Here is a 16,242-nt window from a genome sequence, read left to right as displayed (position 1 = left end):
TGGGATTAGGCATTCCACTTGGATTACCGGATACATTGGGTGTTGTGAGCCATGGATTGGCTATTGCATACCATAGGGATTTGTGCCATACATTCCTGTATGCGGTGCTTGTCCAATCATAGTATGGAAAATGGTACCACCACCAAAGTATCCTTGCTATCTCATGCTTGCATGTGCATAATTGCCTTGTTGCTCATGTTCCCATGGATTGGCATACCAAGTTGGCCACGCATTCGCACTTACTGCCCCACGGATACCAATTGTTTGTGCTCATCAGGCATTTTGGGCTCTTCTAAAGAAGGCTTAGGCATTTCCTTTGGTTCTTGTGGCTGTCCCGAAGCTGTAGAAGGTGTCTTCTTCTCTTTGCCTTCGCTGTTCTTCTTTGGGGCATTCAAGAATCGAGTAAATTGGGGATCCTTTGCCAATTCAACAAAAAGATTTGCTGCTGTACGCATTCGATCCTTGAAGCTATCATCAAATTCTTTAGCCCCTTGTTGGTCATCAATCTCTTTATGCATGGAAGTGCCAACATTTGGGTCATTTTCCACATTTTCAGCGTGCTGTCCATGCTGGGAACCATGCCCAACATTAGTCATTGCATTTTCCCCTTTACCAGTTGACCAAGGAGTGATGCATCCTCTCCACTTGATCCCGTATCACCATGTGAAGACATGCTTGTTGTAATTCACTGCAGAGAACAATTTCAGCAATAATGTAATAGTCTGAAGTTGCAATCAAGAACCACGGGCCCACCAATTCAAAGGATTTGATGGTATCTCGGCAATGGAACCGGCCTTCCTTGCCTGGATGGTTGGTAAAGCCCTGATTACAACTTAATTACAATAGCAAACAATTAATGCAAATCTGAAAATACAAATTTACCTACTAATCTTGGACAATGCATATCCAATCGGCCCCAAAATTGGCGCCCCTTTTAGTATTTCTTTAGCTTTTTTGAAGAAAAAGTTGATTTATAATGGGATTCTTTTGATCCCCTTTGCAATCCAAACTCCCCTTGCTGTCCAAAGTGACCAACAAGTCTTCAATTTGATTTGCCCATTGATTCAGGCACCTAATTGGCCTTCACCACTTCATAGACGATGGAAATGCCCCAAATTCAATGGCTGGCTAGTCCTCCATCTGAATTTAGTTGAAATTCACCTCTGAAAAATCCAAGTCTTGGAGCTTCCAATTTCTAGCACGCTTCCTAAGGTTACTGCTAAATCCTAAGTTTTGCTGTAAGTTAGGGTTACATCACAGAAATCTGCAATTTCTCAGTCTCTAAGGGTCGAAATGCTGAGATCTTTAGAGCAAGGTTGTGAAATGATTGGGAGATGAGAGAGAAAGCTGTGGAGAGAGAAAATTCAGAGTTTCTTCGTGAATAATTGAAGAAAATCTGTCATTTATTGTTGTTGCCCTGTTTCAATAGCTTGTAGATGCAAAGAATTGAAGAAAATCAGTCATTTATTGCTGTTGCCTTGTCTCAACAGCTTGTAGATGTTGTCACCTGCCGTTGAGTAGTCTTCTCTAGCCCCTGGCTGCCTCAGAAGGTCCTCCAATGGCTGCAAACCAGACCAACAACATCTCCTCCCTCTCTCTTGCAGATTGAATATACTAAAAATGTGTCTCTCTAGCCTCTAAAGAGGTTTTTCAATCTTGCATGAGCATTTTTGACAAGTGGCAGCCTTCCCAAATGGTTTTTCCAGCATTATCCATAATTAAATAAATATTAATTTTCAGTTTTTAAATACTAAAAATTAATCTAATAATTATTTCGGTGCCTTGAAAAATAATTTGATTGGTCAATAATTAAATTGGCTAGGCAACTTCCATTCTCGAGTGTCTTTGCATCATCTTTGACTATCAGATTGACGTTAGGTACCATTAATCGCAAGTTATCTAGTATCACCAAGTGACACTTATGGCCAAATGAATAACCTAGGCCAACAACTAGCACTAGATACCACCAAGTACCTGTGCGGTATAACTTATAGCACCTTTTATCTTTTGACATCCCGTGATTTCCTTGGATCCGGTGCTCGTAAATTTACTTTAACCCAAGTTGCATCTCACATGTGCAACATTTACTTAATCATGTGATTAAAAATTAATTCACATGTTAAGTGAGGTTTCAAAAATACATGTCCTCATGACAACATCCCAAGGGTTGGTGTCCCATACCATCAGTCCATACCGTCTCAGTGTATGGATGTGTTGGCCAACAGGCCAATAGTGGAAGAGTGGTAATCACACAGTCCACAAATGTCAGTGGAATTCTTTTCTTTGTCTTTTTTTTAAAAATTCTTCTCTTTCTTTTGAGAGGATTGAGTTCTCAATGCCTTCAATTTGGAAGCATTCTACTCTTTTAATTACTCCTCTTGGTCCAAAACCATAGGAACTAACTTCTCCCAACAAAGAGTCTCTGATTGCCTTGAAGCAATCAAAGCAGAGTAAAATGCATTGAATCTAGGCAGTAATTGCAAAAGGAGTATTATCGCCATGTCTTCGGAAGTGATCACCTTCCTTGCATTTTGTACTTGCATCTATAGCTCCTTTAGCTTGTTCACATGCTCCTGCATAGAAGATGATTTGTTGACGCTCAAGGTCCTCATTTGTACCTCCAAAGAGACATGTTTCATAACGGTCATTTTGTTGTACATTTGATCAAGCTCCAACTATATCCCCCTAGCCATTGTTAGGTGCTCTATATGGGCTATCATAGTTGTAGTATATGAAAGAAAGGGAAACGAAAAGATGTGGGCATTTAGTTTATCCCAATGTGCTTGAACCTTGGCCAACTCCAAATGGTTTGCGGTTGAAAGTTTGGACTCGTATCTCAATGAAGGATGGTTGATAGCCTCCATCACAAGCTCTGCGAAATCATAGGACTCCAATATAACAAGCATCATAACACACCAAATACAGTAGTTCTCACCATTGAGCTTTTGATCTAATGGAAGAGTTGGTAGGAGGGGTATCTTTTGGTCCAAGATTGGTTGAAACTTTGTGTTAGCCTCAAAAGACATATTCACCTACAATGCCTACGAAAACACAAAAGCAGCATCCTCTAATTGTGCAAACCCAGCTTGCTAGGCCTCTTCTCTACTCGTCCCATATCTTCTTCACCCACCAGAGGTGATGAAAATGTAAAATTTACCAAGGAAGGCTGAAAACACAGCCTTCTTCCTTCCAAAATAGTTAAAATCAGTTGCAAATTCTGGTAGTTGACTCCTTTTCCGCAAGCCCATGCTCGTCTCAGCCTTGTGTCAATGCGCAGCCCTCCCACTTGCCCTTGAATGCTGAAAATGAAGCCTTGTGTCATGTTGAAATCTTCTCTTCAGGTCTATCATGGATTAATCAATCCTTCTACGTTGCTCTGATACCATGTTAGAGTATAGCGGTGCGGAAGCGTATAATTGAGGTTGAGAGAGAGAGAGAGAGAGAGAGAGAGAGAGAGAGAGAGAGAGAGAGAGAGAGAGAGAGAGAGAGAGAGAGAGAGAGAGAGAGAGAGAGCCAGGCGCGTCCCATCACGCACGCTAGTGTCACACAGAACAATAACATCTGTCAAGAACCATACCCGCATGGTTTTCAGCTATCGTGTACTGGCCGCCCTATGCCCTCTCGATTGCCCACCTTGTGCCTAAGCCCTGTCGCCCAACTGACCTGTGTCCGATAGCCCTTGCCCCTATCCTCTTTAAGTTGTCGGTATCAGTGTCTTCTGCTCACTGCCTGCACACACACACACACACACACACACACACGTGGTCTTCAAGCCTGCAATAAGGGAGGCAAAGCAGTTCATGCTTAGCATCTAGATCAGTGATGGAGAATTTGTAGGAGACAAATGGTGTCGATGTGGCCTTTCTCGACCAACATCTAGGAAATGGAAATGACCAACTTTTGCCGGATTCAAACAGTGATTCATTGGGGGAGGATTCCGGTCAGTTGGCAGAAGGGGATGAGACAGGTAAACATCAAAAGATGTCGGTTGAAGATCCCCTATTATGCCCCCTAAATTCACCTCAGCCAGAGGTCCAAGCCGATGGGTCTCTTCAGTTCATGCTGGCCACTGTCAATCATCTTATGTCCGATTATGTTCATGCAAATGAGGTTAAAGTCAACTCTTTTCCGAAAGGGGATCATGTAGATGCAGTTATGGGAACGGAACTGGTTCTACAGCAGATTGCTGCCTTCCATGAGAGGGCAGCCATCTTTTATTTTACAGGAAGGACTCCCTTGATCACAAGGATTCGTACCTGGCTGTTGTCTATGCTTGTAAATGTTCAACAGTGCCAAGAAGATGCTCCAGGGCATGTGCAGGCCCCTCTTGTTGAAGAGATTTATGATGGTCCTAAGGGGTTTTTTGAGGTGCTTTTTCGCTCCTCGGAAGTGCAATCATTCATCATGTAGCGCATCCCTTTGTTTTTGGATGGGCAACTGGTTCACATGGTCCCTTGGAGGCCCATGGCCGAGTTTCAAGAGGTGTTGAGGCAGGCATGCCCTATTTGGGTGGAGGTGGTTGATTTCCCTGCGCATCTTTGGAGACTCCTCCCTTTGGTCTTGAGAACCGTAGGCGATGTGTTGGTAGAGCATGCTTTGGGACACAGGAAAACCTCGTCCGACCAAAATTCATTTTCAGGTTTCAAGATTGTAAACCTTGGTTTATGAGTTGAAATGGGTTACTTTTGCAGGACACTGTTTCCGATGCGGCCAATTGGGCCATTTTATTTCGGAATGTGACAAAATTTTGGAGGTGTTACAGCGATCTATAGATTCAGACATGGATATGCAAGACCACTAGCCTTCCCACATACATCAATAGCTTCAAGCTGATCTTGAGATGCCTCCCCAACATGGTCGTGATGAAGGTAAAAAGGAGGTTCCTCAAGTGGGCCGTGAGCATACTTCCCTTCTGGTTGACGAGAATGTGTCTTCCTGGGAAGATTCTTGGGTATCGGTGGTTAGACGTAATGCAAGACAAGCATCTCGTTCGGCTCTTGCCCACCCATGGCCATACCCTATCACTCAGACCTTTCAACGCAGAGGTAGGGGGTTGTATATGAACCCTCAATATTTACGTTCTTGGGCTTTCAATTTTGCTTTGGGCTTTGATATGCAAGGGAGGCTTGTGCCTCCTAGGGATGTTTTTCGTTCACAGCAACAACGGTTTTCTTCTCGTGCTTCGATTGCTAGTTTGCAAAGGGCGGATGTGACATTAAAAGGGATATTTAATGTCACATTCCATTCAATAATTGCCCTTAATTCTTCCACTTGAATCCAGTTTGAGCAACCCCTGATGCTCCATTTCCTAGTTGAACATCCTCAGATATTCCTTCCTCAGTAGAAGCACTTTCATTTGGATCCCCATTTTTTATTGCTTCCCATATGTTGGAATATGCCGGATCAACCTGGCATTTCCCTTTTAAAGATTCAAGCAAACTGGAAGTGAACTGAGTAAAATGTGACATTAAATATCCCTTTTAATGTCACATTAATGTCACAGCGGACCTTGTAGATGTAATCCGAAGCGAGATGGAAAGATTCCAGGCAGCCAAAGCTATAGATGTAAAAGGGAAAGGAAAAGTGGTGGTTCAATAGTTTTCTCATTTCCGATTTATTATGAGAATTGCTTTGTGGAATGAGAAAGGTATCTCTTCGCATAGTAAGCAATATCGGTTGTGGAAAGTTGTGTTTGCTGGAAAGTGGGATGTATTCTATGCGGTGAAGCATAAACAACATGCTTCGGCTGGATCCTCCTATGTCTATAAGGATTATGTTGTTTTTTTCAGTGGTCAAGCTCCATATAAATCTGGAGTTATGTTGGCTGTCAAATCTTGCCTGTAGCCATCGTTGGTTTCTCAAGACCCTTGAGGTCGATTTGTAATTTTGGAGATACTTTATGAGGGAGAGGTTTTGTGGTTGGTGTGTGTGTATGCTCCTTCCACAGAAAGGAGCGTCGTCAACTTTGGGATGACCTGCGCTGCCTTTCCATGGCTCGCCAAGGTTTTGTCATGGGCGACTTTAATGCATGTCTATGTGGGGATTAGGCTACTTCTCTGCACTCAGTTATGGATGGTTCTGAGCGACAGGCTTGGGATGCCCTTGCAGTTGGATCTTTGAAGCAGGACATGTGGTCCTGGATGTATCCATCACAATTTGGTTATACCTATTGATCTTTGCAACATCCTAACACCTGGGCCAGACTAGATAGGATATATATTGGTAAGAGTGATTCCTTTCTTCCTGCAGTTATTGACATGTGGGTGGAATGACGGCATGTCTTATCAGATCACTACCCTTTGGTCTTGGAAATGACCCATAGACCTGTTCATGTATTTAAGGCTCTTCTTACTCGGTTGCCACTTCGTTTTAATCAATCTTTTCTGCAGTAGAATCAGTTTTTAGAATATGTTCTGCAACTGATCGCTTCCTTTAGCTTGAAGGTCCTATCTGGAGAGAGGAATGCATGGGCTGTTTTTAGGGACAATGCTCGACAATTATCTCGTCAGTATGGTATTTAGCAGGCTTTCTCTTTACGAGCTGAATTGCAGAATTCCCAATCTTTATTGGCCCACTCCTTGTCTTTAAGTCAATTAGGGGATTCTAATGATGAATTGATCACATGCATTGAATGGTTGAAAGGTAGGGTTCATTCTCTTCAAGAACAGGAATATGCAAAATACAAAGTGTTGGCTAGAGCAGAAGCTTTATATGATAATAATTGCCAATCCCATCAATTCTTTGCTCGTCTGCACCAGAAATATGCTAGGGAAAATATTGTGCGCTTAATGGATGAACAGGGTATTATGGTGACGGATCTGGTCTCCATCATTCGTATGTGTGTCGACTTTTATCAGTCCTTTTTGGGTCCGTAAGAGAATTCTTCAGATGCTGTTCTCTTTGCTCGTCGCTATATTTGCGAGTTGGTAAGCAACCATATCAAACCAGAATGGGTGTACTTAATGGAGGCAGATATTTCAGAAGATGAAGTGGAAGAAGTGCTATCCCATCTACCTTGAAGGAAAAGCCTTGGCTGGGATGGGCTTCCTAATGAGCTGTTTTCAGCTAATGTGCAGCAGTTTAAAGACCCATTGACTCGCTTGTGCCAGCAAGTGTGGAACTCTAATACCATGCCATTCGATTGGAAGATTGCTGTCATTCAGTTGTTGCCCAAGTTTCCCTCTCCTACCTCTTTGAAACAATGGAGACCTATTTCCGTTATGGGTTCGTTATATAAAATCTTCTCCAAAATCATTGCAAACAAATTGCAGAAAGTTTTTTCGCACTTGCTTCATCCAGGTCAATATGATTTCATTAAAGGTCGGAATATTATGCATAACATCTTGAATGTACAACTGGGAATTGACTATGCTAAAGCTTCAAGACAACAAGTAGTAATGCTTCAGCTCGATATTGAGAAGGCATTTAATCATGTTAGCTGGCCTTTTTTGTGGCAATTATTGTCTACAATGGGATTTGGCCCTCGCATGGTTTCTCTTGTTGACACTATTGGTCAGGGAGCTGTAGCTCGTATTGCTCTTAATGGAGGGATCACGGAAGAAATTGCCTTATCTCGATCTCTTAGGCAAGGCTGCCCTCTCAGCCCTTCGCTGTTTGCTTTGGTCACTCACCGAATGCTCTCATTGCTGGACAAGTTGGCTGATCAAGGCGAGATAGTTGGCTTGACTCTTCCCAGTGGTACTCAACTTGTGGGTCAATCTTTGGCAGATGATTCTTTTATGTTTCTTAAGGCCGATTATACTAATGTTAATCGGGCAATGGTGGCACGGAATCTTTTTGCTTTGGCATCTGGTCTTCATATTAATACACAGAAATCCACACTTCTCTCCTGTATGGAGACTGATTTGCAAGCCTTGGGTTGGCATGGAATGGTGATCCCAAAGGGAAATATAACTAGACATTTGGGATATCCAATTGGGGTGAAGGTAGCACCCCGGGCCTCATTGGATTGGATGGCCTCTTGGATTCATGACAGATTCATGTACTGGAAATCTTAAGGCTGGCCTTTACATGTCAGAGTGAAAGTTGCTCAAAGTATTATGCTCAGTATGATATCGTTTTTTTTGCCACTCCTTCCCTGGACTAAGAAGTCCTTTTTGAAACTTGTTCAGCCTATCAGGTTTATGTTGTGGAAAAAGAAGGGGAATCGGTTGGGTTAGGTTTGGATTTCGTGGCAGCATGTGACTATGCCTAAACGAATGGGGGGAGCGGCCCTGTTGGATGTTAATTTGCATATGAAAGCCTTGAGGTTGGCCCTTTTGCAGGTATTATGTATACAGAGTCATCCTTGGTTGGACATTGCAAAATTTTTCATTGAAAAGACTAGTCTCTCTCATGGTAATACGGTTATTTGTGCTTCCTGGTGGCATGTGCTTAACTCCTCGAGACCAATTAAGACTACCCAATCTTTTCTCCTTTCTCATTTGATTGCATCCTGGCAGGAGATCTTATGTTTTTCAGTTTGGCACCCTCCTGAGATTCGCAAGGAGGCGAATTCACTGCAAGGAGAGGTCTTAGCCTCCTCCAGGTTGTTGGATTGGCCGGACAAAGATATGCATAGACTCAAGTTTAATCAGATGGCTTGTTTGGGTTTGCAGACAGTTTTTGATGGTGTTATTCCTTGGCAGTCCCGTCTTTACTCTTTTCGGCGTATTCGTCAACACTTTCGGGTACCCCGTGGATATTGTGATATCTGGTCATCCATACAAGTCACACTTCAGAGGTTCTCTTCTTTACGAGTGCTACAGCCATTGTATCCATGGCGTGACTGGAAGTTTGTGATTCTAGATGATTTTGAGAAGAGGTATGCTAACCATATATACCATCAGATGGTGGAGGCCAAGAGATGGGCCACTACAAAGGTGAATAAATTATGGCATATTAGGGACGGCAAAAAGAAGTGGCAGGAAAGATTCCTTCAGCTTTGGAAGTCTAAGGTTTCCTATCAGGGAAAAGTCTTCTTGTGGAGATTGCTGATTGGTGGTTTTCCAATTGGAGAGGTGCTGCGTGCTCGAAAGATCTCTGCTGGTCGTTGTGTATTTTGCACTACATGTGATGAAACATTGCTTCATCTTTTTGCCTCTTGTCCAGTAGCGCGACAGATCTGGTGTTTTATTTCTCGTGTTTGGCTCTTGGCGACTCAGCTCCGGATAACAGCCCGGTCATGGATTATGGGAAAGCTGCCCTCCGTGCCTTCTTTGCATTCTGATTATTCCTGCCTGTTCCAATTCCTTAGATGGACTGCCTTGTGGCATATTTGGCATACTCGGAATGCTTTTCTTTTTGATTCGGTCTCGGGCATCCATGGTCATGTGGCCCGTATTCGAGGTTTAGTGCTATGTCAGATTTCTTCTATGATATCAGCTAACCTGGTTCTTCCTGACATTGCTGCCCACTGGCTGGCCATTGTTCACTCTACACCGGCAATGCGATTTTCTCTTTGTGTCAGTGTCCTAATAGTCTTTGGTCACTTTCTTTGAGGACCTGATGGTCTGATGTAATAGAATGTAAACACAGAGAGAGAGAGAGAGAGAGAGAGAGAGAGAGAGAGAGAGAGAGAGAGAGAGAGAGAGTTTCTTGCACGACCTGATGGTCTGATGTAACAGAAAGTAAGAGATACATAGAGAGAATGCTGACCTGATGGTCTGATGTAAATATTTACTACTTAATTTAATTATCTTCACGAAAAAAACGATTTGCAATGAAGGAATGTTGAATATGGAAAGCAAATATGTACATGGGCATAGAGCATATGTCTATGTATCTCCACCTCGACGGTCTCACCTTTTTGTGAATCTCAAAGTTTGCACCAATCTCCACGTGCTGAGCTTGAAGATCTGCAATCTGATGTGCTGAAGTGTGGGCTGGGAGACAGGTATAAATAGGCTGAAAAAGGCAAAGCCATAAAGTGCAGGCTGGTTGCATTAACTGCAGCCATTTGCGCATGTGTGATATAAAAGTGCCAACTGCTATGAGAAAAGTGATGACTGCCATCATAAATGCATCACATCCATCACATGTGGCAAATGCTGTGGACTGATCCTAGCTGGTCGGATTGCTCATGTGTAGGAAACCTGTTGCGATACAGTGTTAGACTTGCCATGTGGCACCTCCTGCCTGCCCATAACCTCTGGTACCTGCCCAAACTGCCATACGAGAGCACATAAGTGCAGGCAACTGCTTTGGAATGCCTAGATTGACAAGAAATGCATGCAACTGGCCCATCTTTGATGAATGCTTGTCCAGGGGATGACCATATCTCTAACAGTATCATGCCAACATTATTATCCATAGGATTTTGCATCCCACTTGCCATACCCGGATACATTGGGCCTTGCATTCTATGCATTGGTTGCTGCATACTATAAGGATCTGTACAATACATCCCCACATGTGGTCCTTGACCAGCCATAGCATGGAATATTATACCTCCACCAAAGTACCCCAGGTGCCCCATGTTTGCATGCATGCCTTGCTGTTCAAAATCCATTGGATTGGCATTACCAAGTTGGCCTTGCATATGCATTGATCGCCCCACTAGCATCATTTTCTTATGCTCATTATCCACCTTTGGAACATCATGTTGTTGCATTGGCCATTCCTTTGGTGCATCTTGTTGTCTCAAAGCTCTTGAAGGTGATATCCTCTTCTTGCCTTTGTTGTCTTCCTTTGGGGAGTTAAAAAAGCAACTGAGGATTGTTTGCCAATTGCACTAATATTTCAGTTGTTGTCCTCAGCTAATCCTTAAATTGGTCATCAAATTCCTCTTTCTCTTGTTGGTCGTTAGCTTCAAGAGGCCCAGAGGGACTTGCATTTTGGTCTAAACCAATGTTAATTGCTTGTTGCTCATGCTGAGTACCTTGTCCAAGATTAGGTATTGCATTTTGCCCAACACTTTGTGAATTTCTTAATTTTTATTAAGAGAAATTATCATTGCTTGATTGTAGCTCATTCTATAAAGACATTCTTGCTGTGGTGCTAAAGTAATGCTTCTAACTTCCAATTAGGTGCTAGGGACCCACCAACTCAAGCGAATTGATGGTATTTTGGCAATGGAACCATGAACACCACACTTTACCACTTAATCTTGGACAATGGACATCTTGTTAGTCCCAAAGAACTTGTGCCCCTTGTATTTCTTTAGCTTGTATTGCTAAACATTGAAGTATACCGAGATCCAACCTCATCTTCTTCAATCTTTAATACTTTTTGCTGTCCATAGCAACCAGTAAACCTTCATACCAGTTTGCCCCTTGGTGTGCTTGGCAATGGGCCTTCAATTTTGCTCCTTGGATGATAAAATTTGCCCCAAACTTAATGTTGGTTGGCTGGCCTCTTGAAATTCGTTGAAATCCCCAAATTTTAGCTATCGAATTTCAAGTACGAGGCCTTGAATTCTGATCACTCTTCCTAGGGTGGTTGGTAAACCCTAATTTCATTTGCAGCCTCCTAGGAGAATTGAATTTGGCTGAGATCTCTCGAGGGACTCTATTCATTGGTTGAGAGAATAGAGAGAAAGTAGGAGAGATAGAAGTTTAACAGTTTCATCATCAAAATTGGCTTAAAATTTAATGTTGCCATACTTTGAATGACTGATTGACTGTAGTTGAGATGAAAGCCTCCCATGTGACCTCAAAGATGCCTCATGCTCAAGCAACATGGAGGACACATGAGTGAAGCTCATTGGTTGCTGAGAAGATGTCTGGGTCCACAAAGCATTTGCTACACAATCAAACTTCGGAGGGAGTTTATATAGTCCCCACTAGATGCGTCTTTGGAAGAGAGGACTGTATGTATCGAAGCTGATCTTGCACCTATGTCACATAAAGTAAGAATGATGGGGTAGTATCTTTATGCTCGAACTTCATCTATTAGAGTTGACTATAGAGGGTCATAGCTTGTAGGATTGATGGAGCCTCATACAACATTTGCAACTTGTCCCAAACCTGTGAAGCAGCCATGTTTGATTAATACTTAATCAAATGCTAAGCAAAGCATCAAAATTTCACGTCCTTATGATGCGTGGTAGCATACCTAACTATCCTATCAGTAATGCCTTTGAGCATCATAACAACACTCCGTGTTAGGTAATTTGGGTGATAAAGTTTATCATGATAGAGCAGCAAGGAGGTGCAATTCGGACAAGATAGGATGAGCAGACAAAGAAAAGAACGAACACACACACACACACACACACACACACACACACACACACACACACAGAGGAGTACTTCCAAACATAGCACAAATTGTATGGATCATGGGTTCTCCTGCAGTGTAGAGAGGAGCTGATTGCAGAACGACTGCTGCAAATAGGAGAAATCAGGTTAGACAGGTGAAAATCAGCTAGGAAAGGAGGAATCAGGTAGAGTATAGCCAATAGACATTGCCAAAGGCCTGAAAATATTGTCGCCCAGCCTGCAGGAGTATTAAATGCAGAAAACACAGAGGCAGATCACAAAAATGCAGATGAGTTAGCATTAAATGCAGCCGTATAGAGTGCAACCCTAGACGTAGACTAAAGGAATGTCAAAGAATGAGAGAGTAGGCTGATGAGAGAGAAAACTCAGGTTTCTATTGCTGGTAAATGTTCAAATCAGCTGTCGCTTGCTGTCTAGATCCTGTACCAATAATCGGCTGCTGAATTGCAGGATCAGATCAGGTGGCTTGCTGCCCAAGTCACTCAAGATGCTTTTGTCAACAGTTTGGGCATCTCTAGAAGCTGTTACCTGCTTCAAACCTGGTCCCTTCAGCTGGAAAGCCCTTATACATTAGTCACCTTGTTCCTAGCAGCTTCATGATGGCTGATCTCTCCCTCTCCAGCATCTCTTCCCCTCCGAAACTCCTCCAGCCCCCAAACAACGTCCCTCGGTTTGCATAGGCAAATTTGCCAAGTGGCAGTATTCCAAAAGCAAATTTCAGTAATACATTACTGAATATTAATTAATTTCATTAGACCTGCCTATTGCTTGGCATCAACCCATACTAATTTAATGTGCTAATCCCTTTGGGACTAATATTTATTTCCAATCTCATTTGGCCTTGGTATAGCATTAAATAATTAATTAATGCCTAGCCCAAATGTTACTATAGCACATTTCTAGGGCCCAATGCTCTAGGGTCGACACCCACAAGTACTTGTCTATCACAATTTATAACAACTTTTGCCATTTTCACCCATTGCATGCTTAGGGTTTTAGACTATCTTTGGGCCTTAATTGGCTTGCATTTCACATGTGCTCAATTTAATAATGCCAAAGCTGAGCATTAAAAATACATGCTCTCGTCATAAACCTTGAAACCAGCCTTCCTTCTCGGATAGGGTGGTTTAACCTGATTAAGCACTTAATTATAGCAATAAATAAATGCACATAGAATGAAATACACATTTTACTATAACATTCTTGGACAGTAGACACCTTGTTGGCCCCAAAATTGGCGCCCCTTGTGGTATTTCTTTAGCTTTCATTCAATTGGAAGGAGTACAACTCGAGATTCTTCAATCTCCTCCTGCTAACCAATTGCTCTTGTTGTCATAAATGACCAGCAAGCCTTTTGGGTCATTTGCCCCTTCATTCACCCAGGACTTCTTCTCCAATTTGACCCTTGGCTGGCCAAATGCTGCTCCAAATCAATTCGGGATGGGCTGGCTCTTGAAATCCCTTGATAATCTTTAATTATCAGCTGCTGATTTTAGTCCCTTGAGCCTTTAATGTCTAGCACGGATCCCAAGGTGGCTGCTAAACCCTAATTTCTACTGTAAATTAGGGTTTACTGCAGAAATTTCAGATCAGCCCACCAAAAATGGCTGAGATCTCCTCCGAATGGTTGAGAATTGCTGAGAATGGTTGAGCATAGGCTGAAGGAGATGAGAGAATGTTGTAGAGAGAGAAAATTTTGAGATTTGTCGTGAAGAACTAATCAAAATCAGTTGCTGCCTTGCAGTACCAGCCCCAAACGGATGCACCAACAACAATAGGAGCATCAAAGACTGTGATCTTCAGGAGAAAGTGCATCAGCAGCAATTGCTAGCTTCCCAAGGTCAAGAATATGCAATCTTCATCACCAAAATGGTTTCCAATGGTTGGGAAATGGCCCCAAAAGCTGGCAGCAGCAGTCCAACACCTCTTTCCAACAGCTCCAAAACGAAAAAACGAGATTTTTCTCTCCCTTCAGTCCTATTTAACCTTTCCCCCACTTACATGGGAAAGTTTTGCCAAGTGGCAGCTTTCTTAATCCATTTTCAGCAATTTCCAGCCATTTAATTAATTCTGAAAATTAATTCAGCCCTTAATCCATGCCGAGAAAATTAACCTTGCCCATCCAAAAATTAATTGGTTAGGCCATTTGCAACCCAAAGTGGTCCCATACATTAATTGACCCTTGGATAAGCATTAATCCATTAATTAATGCCTAGTCCCTAGTGTCACCACTAACACTTAATGGCCAATTAATTGTCCTAGGGGTAAACTGACACCAAAATTCACCTAGAATCTAACAAGTGTAACTTGTTACAACTTTTGCCTTAGACACCCATTTTTTTGATAGGGTCCTTTGGCCTTCAACTGTGAAAAAGTAGCTTGCACCTGACATGTGCAATACATGTGCATCTTTTAATTGCACATTTGATTAATCCTTTAATCAAATGTCAATAAAACATAAGCAAAGCATAAAATTTTCACGTCCTCGTGATAGACCACCTCCTTGAAATTCTTGCAATCATCCTCAATTGCACTGTAATGTGTCAAAGCAAACAATACTGCACTGGAATTTTCACAAGGCATCATAGTCAACACAACATTGGCCGCTGCTGGCTAACTATCTCATATGTCCACCATTTGCTGAAAATTTCCAGCCAGCATAAACATAGCATAAAGCTCAACAATAGTCCAAAACTGTTGCCAGAAATTCATCGGATGCATCCCAAACTCTTGTTTTTCAACAGTGCTGACTACACAACCATAGTAAAGCATAAACCGAGCGGAAACCATGGCTGAATTGTCAATGGCATTCAATACACATGCTGCTGTCCATAGAACCAATTGAATACCATTGAAACTAATGATCATACACTGAAAACTAGCACTCGGTAATCAGTCTCTCATGATCATAACTTGATGCAAATGTACAATTTTAGAGCTACAGTGAAAACAATACCCATGTCCATACATACCATAGTGGCTAGTACACTGAATGTTGACCTCGTGGCAGACATATTGTCAGCACAATACCTTGGATGCATGCTGAATACATCCAAGATCCACTATACACAAGAGCAGTCCATTCCTAGAGAAGTGGAAGTGCTACCTCCCCCTTGAGTATTAGGTGGTACTCTGGACCCTTGCCCTGCTGAACCTGAAAGAGTCCGATCCAAAGTCGGCTCTAACTGAAAGGCATCAAGGTAAAGTTGCCTCAATTGAGGATGGTCTGCCAAGTCATCCTCTTCCATCCATTTAGCATCCATTGGTGAACAGTTGTGAAACTTCACCCAATAGCTTATGGAAGCTTTACCTTTGACCTTTTCTCTTTATGTGCCAAAATTTGCTCAGATACCAATATCTCATTCAGTTCCTCTACATTGGACTGAATTTCAGCAGATACATCCTTAGGTACATCAGCATAAAAAGGCCTCAACAAGCTTACATGAAAGGCATAGTGTATCTGTTATTGTAGAGGCAATTTCCATGATAGCCAGCATTAAACGGAGCATTTGCATGACCAACACTCATTCCTTGAGCCCCAAAAGCACGACGGGGTACCGATGCTTGTCCATATGCGTGATTTTGCACACCAGGCATCATACCGATGCCGCCATACATCGGATTATGCATTCCATGAGCCATACCTGAGTACATTGGGTTATGCAAGCTATGCATTGGTTGCTGAAAGTTATGGGGAGGTGTGCCATATATTCCTACGTTCGGTTGCTCACCCATCATAGCATGAAAAATTGTGCTACCACCAAAGTAAGCTAGCTGCCCCAAATTCTCATGCAAACCTTGTTGTCCAAAAACCATAGGATTAGCATTTACATCATGAACTTGCATTTGCATTTCTTGCCCAACTGGCACCAACTGCTTTTCACCATGAGCATCTTTAAGAGTATCTTGAGAAGGCTTTGGCTTGTTCTTCGGTGCATCTTGCTGTCCCGAAGTTCTAGAAGAGGATTTTCTCTTCTTGCCCTTGTTGTCCATCGTAGGAGTGTTCAAAAATCGAGTAAAT

General features: G+C 42.5%; 1 protein-coding gene across 3 annotated transcripts in view; it reads left to right on the top strand.

Moving 5' to 3' along the window:
* The window catches only part of LOC148016207 (Transducin/WD40 repeat-like superfamily protein), an 85,957-nt gene that overhangs the window by 33,284 nt on the left and 36,431 nt on the right, over positions 1 to 16,242 (top strand). The gene's annotated exons all lie outside the window — the stretch shown is intronic.

The sequence above is a fragment of the Lygodium microphyllum genome, chromosome 23 (assembly GCF_053477565.2).
Source record: "Lygodium microphyllum isolate KBCC chromosome 23, Lygodium_microphyllum_v1.1.10, whole genome shotgun sequence".
NCBI lineage: Eukaryota > Viridiplantae > Streptophyta > Polypodiopsida > Schizaeales > Lygodiaceae > Lygodium > Lygodium microphyllum.
The sequence above is the reverse complement of the archived record's forward strand: the minus strand, read 5'-3'. Positions and strand labels throughout refer to the sequence as shown.